This window comes from Pseudoliparis swirei, chromosome 5 (assembly GCF_029220125.1).
Source record: "Pseudoliparis swirei isolate HS2019 ecotype Mariana Trench chromosome 5, NWPU_hadal_v1, whole genome shotgun sequence".
Lineage (NCBI taxonomy): Eukaryota > Metazoa > Chordata > Actinopteri > Perciformes > Liparidae > Pseudoliparis > Pseudoliparis swirei.
Genome location: NC_079392.1, coordinates 24,527,806 through 24,540,081, shown reverse-complemented (window position 1 = coordinate 24,540,081; position 12,276 = coordinate 24,527,806). Strand labels below are relative to the sequence as shown.

The 12,276-nt window shown below is 46.3% G+C and overlaps 1 long non-coding RNA gene across 1 annotated transcript; it reads right to left on the bottom strand.

Moving 5' to 3' along the window:
* Positions 1–10,628: 10,628 nt before the first annotated feature.
* On the bottom strand, positions 10,629–11,837 carry LOC130193890 (uncharacterized). The gene is made up of 3 exons (XR_008831719.1): positions 11,819–11,837; positions 11,123–11,270; positions 10,629–10,888 (listed from the first exon to the last, which is right to left on the bottom strand). It is a non-coding gene; the product is annotated as an uncharacterized LOC130193890 (long non-coding RNA).
* Between the last annotated feature and the right edge of the window lie 439 nt (positions 11,838–12,276).

Genomic DNA, 12,276 nt, shown 5'->3' with positions numbered 1-12,276 from the left:
ATTAATATTTAACCCGACAATGGAACCGTTTCAGACTCGTGATGTATTATTTATCCTGACTTAATCACAGGGACACACAGTTGCTTTTCTCTCCCTAGTTTATGTTCCTATTCGTGTCGTTTTTACCACGATGACCAACGTATTGTTGTTGATTATCGTTTCTGAGGTCGTGAAATGTTAAATCATTTTCAACATATTTCGTGCAACATCATCGTTTTGAAGATGTGGTTTTTCTGTGTGTTTGTGTTGTTGATCTTAACGATGTCATGTACGTACACACGGAAACATGGAGGGGCATCTGGAACCGAACATGGTTCTTCAGAGTGAAGAGAGAAGAACCATTTCTGGTTCCACAAAGAACCTTTCAAACCAGGGTTCTTCAACATGTCCTTAAAGAGTTCTTCAAATAACCTATAGAGGTGTCTCAAAGAACCTTCAATAAATGGTTCTTTAAGGAACCATTTCTGGTTCCACGAAGAACCTTTCAAACCAGGGTTCTTTAAAGAACCATGTCCTTAAAGAGTAACATAAAATAACCTACAAAGTTGTCTCAAAGAACCTTCAACATTTATGGTTGGTTCCACACAAAGAACCTTTACAACCAGGGATCTTCAACATTTCCTGAAAGAACCTATAAAGGTGTCTCGAAGAGAGCCATTGTGGGGTTTAGAGTCCGGAGGGGGGGGGGGGGAGAGAGAGAGAGGGAGGGAGAGGGAAAGAGAGGGGAGAGAGAAGAGAGAGGGAGAGAGAGAGAGGGAGAGAGAGAGAGAGAGGGAGAGAGAGGGAGAGAGAGAGGGAGAGAGAGGGAGAGAGAGAGAGGGGGGAGAGAGAGAGGGAGAGAGAGAGAGAGGGAGGGAGAGAGGGAGAGAGAGGGAGAGAGAGAGAGGAGAGAGAGAGAGAGGAGAGAGAGAGAGAGAGTGGAGAGAGAGGGGGTAGAGAGAGGGTAGAGAGAGTGAGGGAGAGAGAGTGAGGGAGAGAGGGAGGGAGAGAGGGAGGAGAGAGAGAGAGGGAGAGAGAGAGGGGGAGAGAGAGAGAGAGAGTGAGGGAGAGATTTTGATTTTTGAAAAACACTTTATTTACATTTTTTCCATTACAACATTTCTTTAAAAATGAAGTGTTTTAAAAAATCAAATTGGTTAAAATAAAAGCACACAAACAAAACAAAAAAAACATTAAAACAAAAGAAAAACATGTTTTACCTAATAAAAAGTGGTGCAAACTCCAGCTCCTCTTCCACCACAGAACAAACAATATCTTTAAAACACCAGCGTTGTTTAAAAGCATCCAGGTCTCCAATGTGTTTATAAAATCTGAACTCCAGCCAGAGTCTGGCTCTGATGTTGCAGAGCCACACTGCCCTGGCTTCCTGCCCCTCTGTTTTCCACCCGGGACTTCCTAGTTAAATAAATGGCCATTTTGGCTTCGCCGGATAAAAAATTAAGGAGCTGCCATTTTTCTTTTTCCGTCTTTTTGTAGGCAGCTCCCATGATAAAAACCTCCTCTGTAAAAGCCACATTAAAAGACTAAAACCAATGTTAAAAGAGCGAAGAAACTCAAAAGTCTCTTACACTCATTAAAAACATGGTAAATAGTCTCCCGGAGGTCACAGAAGGGGCACTGGCTCAGGACAGCGGGATTGATTACCGAAATAAAAGCGTTGGACGCGACAGCACCGTGTAAAATCCGCCACTGGAGGTCAGCGGTCCTTTTCTTTAGGGGAGGCTTGTATAGGACCCCCACTGCGGGCCAGGGCCTCCATGCCCAAGTCTCTCTGACCACACAGTGGGCGGTCTGTTGCACAGTCTGGACCTGTTGATACTCTTCACGAGGTTAAAATACAAAGTCTTCTTGTCTGCTTTGTTCAGTGTGCAGTTTTCTGGGTGGCTCGTTCTTAGCAGGGGCGGTGAGTCCCCAGCCCCGGGCTGAGGGTGTTGTCTGGGTAAGGGTCTGCAGGGTCCGGCTCTGCTCTCTGCTGGCTGTAGTCGTTGAGGAGGCTCCTCTCCAACCCGGTCAGCCTCTGCCTCCACAGCTCCAGGAGCCTCCTCGCCACCCGGTCGGAATGCATCCCCAGCAGGGAGCCCAGGGCCGGGGGGTCGCTCAGCGTCGGCCCCACTGCATCCACCAACTGCTGCAGGCAAAGTGTCTTTGTTCGCAGCAGCGCCCCCGTTAGTCCAGGGGTGACGCTGCTGCTAATGTCCAGTCGTGCATTATAAATTAATGGTTCTCTCAACAACCAGAACAGAGAGTCAGACTGTGGGCACCTTTCGTGCTTAAAAAGGGCCCACGACTTAAAAACACCCTGATAAAAAGGAGGCAGCCCACTTAGTTTTAAAATGCTGGAGTCTATTAAAAACAGAGCAGTATCCAGCCCCAGGTTGTCAGCACGTCTGAGGATGCAGCTGGCCACGTCTCGCCACACTAAAAACCCCGGACTTGTTAAAAACTTCTGAACAAACTGTAATCTAAAAGTGGCCGTCCGACTGGCCAGGTGGACAAGGCCCTGTCCCCCCTCCTCTCTGGCTAAAAACAGCACCCCCTGTGGCACCCAGTGTAGACCCTCCCAAAAGAAATCCACCATCTTCTTCTGTATGTTGGCTAAGAAGCCCGAGGGAGGGTCTAACACGGTCAACCTGTGCCACAGTTGGGATGCAATAAGATTGTTTAAAACCAGTACTCTACCCTTAAAAGACATCTGGGGGAGCAGCCACTTCCACTTGGAAAGTTTCCCCTCTATCTTCTCTGTGACGCCCTCCCAGTTCTTCTGGACCATGCTCGGTTTCCCCAGGTATATTCCTAAATATTTAAAACCGTCCTTTTTCCATATGAGCTTTTGTGGAAGAACCGGGAGGCCGCCACGCCACTCCCCCACAGCGAGGGCTTCGCTTTTCTTCCAGTTCACCCTCGCTGATGATGCCGTGCTAAAATCCTGTACTATTCGATTTAAAAGGTTTACATCATTTTGATTCTTGATAAAAACAACAACGTCGTCGGCATATGCCGATAAAATCATTCCTTTACTAAAACCAGGTAAAACCAAACCATGTAGGCTAGAGCGTATTTTAATGAGGAGGGGCTCGAGGGAGAGTGCGTAGAGCATCCCGGACAGAGCACAGCCCTGCCGGACCCCTCTACTCACTCTAAAAGGAGCACACAGCCTGCCGTTTATCTTCAGCACACTCTCAACATCACTGTACAACACCTTGATCTTAGCTATGAAACCAGCGCTGAACCCAAACTTCCCCAGAACTTTCCAGAGGAAGCCGTGTTCAACGCGGTCAAAAGCCTTTTCCTGATCTAGAGAAATCAGACCAGTATCCATACCCAACGAGCTGGAGACCTCCAAAACGTCCCGAATGAGGTGGACGTTGTCCACCATGGACCTGCCGGGCACACAGTAGGTCTGGTCCCGATGGAGGACCTGCTCCATAGCTCCCCTCAGCCTGGAGGCCAGGACCCTGGACAGAAGCTTGTAATCCACACACAGCAGAGACACAGGGCGCCAGTTACCGATGTCCTGCGGGTTTCCTTTTTTTGGCAGTAGCGTTAGTACTGCCCTCCGGCAGGACATCGGCATGGAACCAGAGGCCAGACTCTCATTGAAGACGTCTAGGATGTCCCTTCCGAGGACATCCCAGTATTTCTTGTAGAATTCAGCGGGGAGGCCGTCGATTCCGGGGGCGCGCCCTCCCTGCATTCCCTGCAGGGCAGCTTTCAGCTCTTGGGGGGTTATGGGTCTGTCGAGCTCCTCATTAGTCTCCTCGGAGACCTGAGGCAGCTCCCCACAGAGCCCCTCCGCCGACTCTCCCTCCTCCCTATACTCAGTGGCATAAAGGGAGGAGTAAAACCCCACCGCTCGCTTCCGGATCTGGCTTGGCTCCACAACCGACTGCCCTGCGTCCGTCAGCAGTGAGTGGATCACTCGCCCCTGCCCACTCCTCTTCTCCAGGCCGAAGAAGAAGCTAGAGGGAGTGTCCATCTCCGCGATGGTCTGGAATCGGGACCTGACCAGTGCGCCTTGCACTTTTACTTCGAACAGGTCGGCGAGAGCCGCCTTTTTACTTTTGAGGACTTCAATATGTCCTCGATCTCCTGTGGACTCGCTTAAACTTTCTAGGTCCACTATCTCAGTCTCCAGGTCCTTCATAGATCTGGTGACATCTCTAGTGACGTTGAAAGTGTGCTGCTGACAAAGGAGCTTAATTTCCACCTTACCACGGTCCCACCACTGCCTAAGATTATTAAAATCACTCTTCCTCAGCCTAAAAATGCCCCAAAATAAAACAACACCTCTCTAAAATTCCTATCGAAAGTTAAAACTGTATTAAAATGCCAATATGCGCTCCTGGGTAAAAAATTCCTAATAAAAACATGACATAAAACCAAAGAGTGATCAGTAAAACCAGCCGGAACAATGCTGCACATTTTAAAAATATTAAAATGGTGCTTAAAAACATAAATATGGTCTAACCTGGCTGAGGAGATCCTTACCTCCCTAACGTGGGACCATGTGTACTGTCGGCAGTCCGGATGCATCCTTCTCCACACGTCCACCAGGCCGTGAGAATGGACCAGCCTCCTCAGCACCTGCTGTGAAGCTGGATGTGGCTCTGTGTGGTTTCTGTCATTAAAATCATCCTCTGTGCAGTTAAAATCCCCCCCCAAGAATAAAAAATCCTCCGAGGCACAGTCATTTAAAACATCATTAACTTTGGATAAAACAGCTGCCTCTCTGTCCCAGTTGTTGGAGCATAGATATTTATAAAACCACGTTAAAAGGTCGAACCGTGCTTTCACAAAGAACAGCCTCCCCTCCACGATGTGTTTGACCTCCAGTGACCGAGGGCTGAAGGCCCTGGAGAAGAGGAAGCCCACTCCTCCGCTGAGGTTGGTGTTGTGGCTCAGAAGGACTTCCCCACTCCCTCCTCCAGTCCGCCTCGTTGGTGCTGTCGCTGTGCGTCTCTTGTAAGAAGAGAACATCGTTGGCCTTCATCTTGTTAAATTCATAAATTGATGTTCTCTTCTTACTGTCCTCGCTCCATTTACGTTTAAAACTCCGACTCTGAATGTGTTCATTAAAAGAAAAGAGTTTAAAAAACAAATAAAACTTAAAACCAATAAATCAAATAAAACACACATTGGAGCTCTCCACCTCCCCCTGCTGGATGCACTCCTTCACTTTGGGTAAAAACTTTTTGATCCTAAAACCTCTTGTCTGTCTAATTTTTTTCCCCTCATGTGGAAATGGCATGAGTGTACAAAGGCCACGAGGTCAGGGAAGTGATCCTTGACCTCTACTTTCTTTTTTGTTTTGTGCAGAAACAGACTTATCTCATCAGCAGTGTACAGCTTTTGCGTCTGACTACTTGTTAAAAACAGAGGAGAGTCGCTGTCCTCTGACCCTCCTCGTCACTACTGTCCTCCTCCACCGGCCCCGCCCCCTGACTCCTCCTCCTCACTTCCACCCTGCTGGCCTTGGCCTCGCTGCGGCGCCTCGCCACTCTTTTCCTCTTTGAGGCTCCTTTCTGCCCCTGCTTCCTCCTCGTCCATCTCCACCTGCTCCGCCCCTCCTCCCTGCACCGTCCTCCTCCACCTCTTCGCCTCCCCCCTCCTGTCCTACCCCTCAATGGGCTTCTCGCCACCCCTGTCCTCGTCTTTTTTTTCCTTTTCCTCCTCTTTCTCACTTTCCTCATTATTCTCCACCCCATTCCCCACTTCCACCTCTAAGCCCGTGCCACCATCACCACCACCACCCTCACCAATATTATTTTTTGTTTTTTAAATCTTTTTTTGTTTTTTTTCCCCTTCTTTTTCTTGTTTTCTTTCCCCCTCCCCACTTCCCACCACACCCACAGCCTCTACCCCACTGCTCTTGGCAGATCCACCCACATCCCCTCCATTTGTTTGGTCCGCTTTTCCTTCTTTTCCTTTCCTCTCACCGCTCCCGACTCCACCCACAGCCTGCCTTTCACTGCCCTGTCCAGCCTCCCCACCCTCATCCCCCCCCTCGCCACCCTTGCCCGCATCACCCCCATCACTCACTCCCTCATTCATACCCACCACATGTGTGTCGGGTGCAGCAGCAGTGACGCCGCCGCGCTCTCCGTTGGAATCGGCGGCGCCGCCGCCGCGAGCCCCGCAGCCGCGGCAGCGGCAGCCGCCTCACCTGCTGTTCCCCACGCTGGTGCAGCGCGGCGTGACGCGCTGGACGGACCCGCGCCGCCTGGACCAGCTGGCGCAGGGTCGCCTCGCTTCGAGCAGGCCCTCGCGGTGTGCCCCTCCTCCCCGCAATGAAAGCACTTCATCGCCGATGAAGACGCGTAGACGTTATAATTAACATCATCTACTCTGACGCTGAAGCGCAGGTTTAACTCCGCGCTCCGGTCGTTGAGTATCATATAAACCGATCTACGGTAACTCATGATATGCTTCATCGAGCTCTCCTTGAACCACGTTGAGATCTCTCTCATCGTGGAGACCAGCTTTCCGTGCCGGGAGAGCTCTCTGCTGAGAAACTCATCGGAGATGAGCGGAGGGACGTTTGAAACGAGGACTCTGGTGGACGGCTGATCCAGCGGAAACACCTGTACAAACAAATCTCCCACCGAGAGACCCTCCTCTACCACGCGGCTCACCTTCGCCACCTGATCCAGGAAGATCACGACCGAGCCGTTCATCTTGGCGGCGGACTTCACGCTGCTGAACCCGACTTTCTTCCCGACTGCCCGAGCCAATTCCTCCACGCTGCACGAGGAGTCACCGGCAATCTTCATACCGTGTCTCCTCGTGAGCAGCGGGGGGGGAATCGGGGCAAACATTTCCGCCTCGCCCCGAGCCCGGTGAGGCACCGGCAGCGGGAAGACACCCAGAGAAAAACCCAAATAACCACCAAACAACTTAAACTACTGTGAAACCCAACTAATACACCACATAAACTAAATACACACAACTATGAAAGAACAGAAAAGAGAGAAACACACAGACAACGCTCCGCAGCTCTCACACACACACCCTGTCACTCTGACGCTCAGCCTGAACTGAGAGAGAGAGAGAGGGGGAGAGAGAGAGAGTGAGGGAGAGAGAGGGGGAGAGAGAGAGTGAGGGAGAGAGAGTGAGGGAGAGAGAGAGAGAGAGAGAGAGGGAGAGAGAGGAGAGAGAGGAGAGGAGAGAGAGAGAGAGAGAGAGAGAGAGGGAGAGAGAGAGAGTGAGGGAGAGAGAGAGAGTGAGGAGAGAGAGAGAGAGGGAGAGAGAGAGAGAGAGGGAGAGAGAGAGTGAGGGAGAGAGAGGCCCACATTGAGAGGGGGGGGGACATGTCGGCACGCTCACCTCAGCTGCAGCTCTCGTCTCTCACTCCTCGCTGTCAGCCGCTGTCTCGGTGAAGAGGAGCAGATTCTTTCTCTCTCTCTCTCTCTCTCCGTCTCTCTCTCCCTCTCTCTCTCGCTGCGTTCCCTCTGATCTCCGCTCGGCCCACAGTGCGTCCTCATCGTCTCGCCGCTTTACTCCCTTTGATCCCGTTTGTTTCTGTTGCGCTGAGTGGTGCTGATGCTGCGGCGGCGGCGGCGGCGGCGGCGGCGGGAAGCAAACACATCACATGGAGGAGATGAAGTCTCTGGTCGGCGTAAACAAACACGCCGAGGCTTTGGAGGCGGACACAATAAAAACAGATTATCGGCACGCGGCGCCGCCGACACACTCCTGAATGGATGCAGATCAGTGAAATGAACACACTGCGTTTTTCTCGACAGGATAAGGAGGTTAATTTAGTTCTTTTTCTAACGTTGTGGCATTGTGTGTCCATTGTGTGTCTATTGTGTGTCCATTGTGTGTCTATTGTGTGTCTATTGTGTGTCCATCCCTGACCCGTCGACACCAGCGGCTCACGAGTAATTATCCCCCGTCTCCGAGCGAGAGGCGGACTCGTTTCATTCACTCGCCCTCAGCAGCTTTTTCATGCTGAAGTGTGACTCACACATGCTAGCGTGTGCAATCTGTGTGTGTGTGTGTGTCTGTGTGTGTGTGTGTCTCTGTGTGTGTGTGTGTGTGTGTGTGCACAGCAAAATCGAAAGTGTGGATTTAACTCGCATAGTGTTAAAAACAACACTTTGCTGGTGTTTATATAATCCACCCCGGCTCCGAGTTAAATTTACACTTTGCATAGTGTTAATATTTTAACTCATTAATAGTGTTAATATTTAACACCTATAGTGTTGTTAAAATACCCGCTAAAGTGTACTTTTAACACTAAATTGTTGTTGATTTCTAACACTCTTGGTGTTATTTAATGACACATTGCAGTGTATTTTAACTCTAAATTGTTGTTGATTTCTAACACTCTTGGTGTTATTTAATAACACATTGCAGTGTTCTTTAACACTAAATTGTTGTTGATTTCTAACACTCTTAGTGTACTTGCAGTGTACTTTTAACACTAAATTGTGTTGTTTGCTTTCAGTAAGAGTGTTGATTTCTAACACTCGTCATGTTTAATGCTATGTAAAAATTTACTATTAACACTAAAATTGTATATCTACATGCTTACATCCCAAAAACAGTGAACTTCAATAAATTATTGATACAATTCTTTTTATTTTATTCAGAAAATATCTTCAAAGCACCATCATGCACATTTACAAAAATCAACTCCTGGCAGGCCGCATGTACAACACCACAAATGAAACACTTCATTTTTAAACCACGTGCAAGACCTTCGCCCGGAACTCACGTACTCTTGGAGACTGATCTGTTGTTGTAATATCGATGTTGTAGACTGTTGTCTGCACAAAGGTGAAGAGTGGGACCAAAGTTTCATCGTAAGACAGGTTGAACACGTAGTGGGATTTAAATAGTTCATCAAAAGCACCCAACAAGCTCGTAGCTTGGCAGGGGATGAGCCGTTTATCCACAACGATGTAGAAGGCATCAATTCTGTTTTTGTTTCGGCCAACAGCAAGGAGGTCCGGTTGTTTAGCCTCTCTTCCCAGCAGGTGTTCACTGATGCTGCAGCATGACTGAAAAACACAACATCAAAAACTTAGCTCAAGTTATTAGCCATGCAGTGGTACTTGTTGCTCCATGAGTTTAATAGATCCTCCAATTTGAGCAGTCATCTGGCCCTGTGTTGCAAAAATGAAATGTGAGCTTCACTGGAAGTGTCTTCCTCCCAAATTAAGTCCCACTTTATTTTGAAAAAGGAACACTCAGTGAAGCGTGTATAAAATTCGAATGATCACTTTAAAGCAGTGTAGGAAAATGAAGAGTTAGCAAGCTTTCAACTGCTCACTGCATAGTTGAGTCTGTTAGATAAAATAAATGTTGATTTGCTCCTGTGTCGAAAAAGTCTTTGCTGTTGAAGAACTGTTGTAAAGATTGCAACATTGAGATGTTCAGATTAGTTGTTATTTTTCAAGCTTAAATCACTTTTTTATTGAGTTAATATAACTGAAAAACTGGCTTGTGGGATTTACGCAGATGAGACACACATACCTTGTGACAATGCAACATTTTTCCCACTGCATCACTGGGACTTATTTTGATCCTCTTCCGTCCAGCTGTGGGTGGCAAGAGATGGAGAAGCAGCAGCAGAGAAGCCATGTCACTGTCCCCGTCTACCAGGAGTAAATGAGGCAAAACAAATCATGTATATGTACTTGGAATGCACAAAGTTAATAGCACCAGCCATTTGGATAATAAATTAAGGATATCATGTAGCTTACCGGTATGATCATCTTCTGGAAGGTTCTCTGCAGCTGTCAGAAGTTGGCACAGCTCAGTTGACGGAGTCAGGTGTTTGGCCTCTTTGATGACCGTGGGCTTGAATGCTGTATCCCACTTCTCGAGCATCTTGGAAGCCGTCTCAGCACCAAACAGCAGTGTGAAGTCTTGATTCAGCTGTTGATCATACAGATGCCAAAAATAATAATAATGATTAAGCAAAAGGTGTGTGTGCTGATAACTACTTACATCCAACCAAATTAAGGACTAGAGTTTAAATAAAAGATGTGCACAACTCACGAGTCCTTTGACGTCTAAAAAACGTGGAAATAAATTCTACAATATTTTGAAGAAACACTTACCCATCCATTTCAGTCATATGGCTAGCCAATATGTTGACAAGCTGTCTACGGGTGCGGTGCTTCAGCGAATTTCCTGATTTGTACTCTTCAAGGACATCTTCACCTCCAGGTTTGGTGAGCAAGGCATTTTCTACCATCTACTGACATAAGAGTTAAAAAAATTTAGTGTATAATTCAATTCAGTTTATTTGTATAGCCCAATTTCACAAATTAGTCTCGGAGTGCTTTACAATCTGTACACATTGACATCCCTGCCCCAAAACCTCACATCGGACCAGGAAAAACTCCCAAATAATTTTCAGTCTTAATCAAACAAACAAATTGGTCAGGTAACGTAGAAACATCTTTTCAGGATATGTGGGGCATGCTGAAGCCAAAACAAGCAATATAGTCTACACTACAAAAGACAAGGCACCGTTCCATGTATGTAAATTAACCTAATTGAATAAATATGTATGGAAAGAAGAGTTACATAATACAAAGCTACACAACAGCTAAACCCTGGGTTAATTATTAATTTACACTAAACTAAGTTTAACTTTCTCAATCTGGCACTCACCATTCTAAATTTAATTATAGTCCAATTGGTGAGAATCATAATTCAGTTAAACAATTTTCTTGATGATATTGTGAGTAAAAATGTTAACTGACATCTACTGCTCTCAAGTACCTCTTTGGCAGCCTCTGAATCCGAAACCTTTTTTGTAGACCTGTCCATGACCTCAGAGCTCAAAATCCCCCTTTGTCTTTGACCGGAGAGGTCATTGTCACTTGAAGAAAGCGTCATGTATCCGTGAGAGAAGATGGTGTTGAATGATCTAAAGGAGAAAAATCTTATTTTTTATTACAAAATTAAAATTAAAATATATCCAGTTACCCGATTGAAATGTGAAAAATTACAACCAAACACACATTTACTAACTTTTTGGGCAATTAGATGCTGATTTGTCTTTTACGTAAATATTATTTCTTTGTTCATCAAATTTATCACTGTAGTCAGACAGTTAGGGACATAAAAGGCTTCAAAATGCAGATTTAATAATGAAACCTACCTTTATCTGAAATGCTGTCACGCACGATCAGGCAAAGGTCTGGATTGGACTCTTATCAGTTCAAGAAGAATGTCTTCCTCCACTGCAGTGTCAGTTTCATCAAATATGTGAAGTTCAGCTGCATCATGGAGTCCAAATTTGTTTTTGACTACAGGATGAAAAGCATGACAACATAAAGATAAAAAACAGGTTTTAACTGCACATAATGACTGATCAACCATATTATCTATATAACATATCTGAAATTACATGCTTTGACTTAACAGCAGTATTACAATGTTGTGTTGTCGCCATTACTGTACAAAAAACAATAACTTTCAGAAGCAAGTTGAAAACTAAAAACACCATCAGTTATCTACTGTTGTGTATAGCTGCAATAGCAGACGACCTGTTTTCCAGTTGTGGCAAGACTTGAATGTGTAGCCAAGCAACCAAGATAATCCAGATATGGAATTTAAACAAAGTAACAATGAGAGGTAGAAGCTACATAATTGTCAATGTTTGCTGTATTTAGAATGTCAAAATAAACCAAAAAAAGGCCTGGCTATTCACGCCATAAGACGGACAGCACCAAGTAAAAGTAAAATAATAAAAACCCATTAGGATTATGACAATCCTATGAACAATGCCACTTAAACATTGTGTATTTGTTGTTAAACCAGCAATAATTTGTTTTTTACATAATATGTTACTCACCTGCAGTGATGAATTCCAGGTGAATAGGTGAAACCTAGCTGTAATCGGATGTACTTCTTGGTACTCTGGTATCTCACCTTCAGCAGCATGGTGATATCTTGCAGAAACTGTACAGTGGAAAAAGATAGCTGTTCAACTTTCTCGAGGCAAGGAGTTATTAAACATGTATTAAGTCCAACAAGTGGCTAAAGTTAACAGGGTATCGCTAAGTTAACGTTAGAACCTTCGTCTCAGAGATGTTGGGAGTCTATAATTACCGTTTTGGTATCAATTAGGCACTCGCTTTTTCCTCTTTAGTCCCTGTCGCAGTTTAGCATATGCCTGCGATAAAAGTCAGCCAATTAAACCATACGCCAGTGAAATGCAAGACAGCGAGACAGCAGTTCCGCGAAACTACCGTTAGTAACGTTAGCCCTCGACACAGCAGTACCGCGAAACTCCCGTTAGTAAAGCTAGCC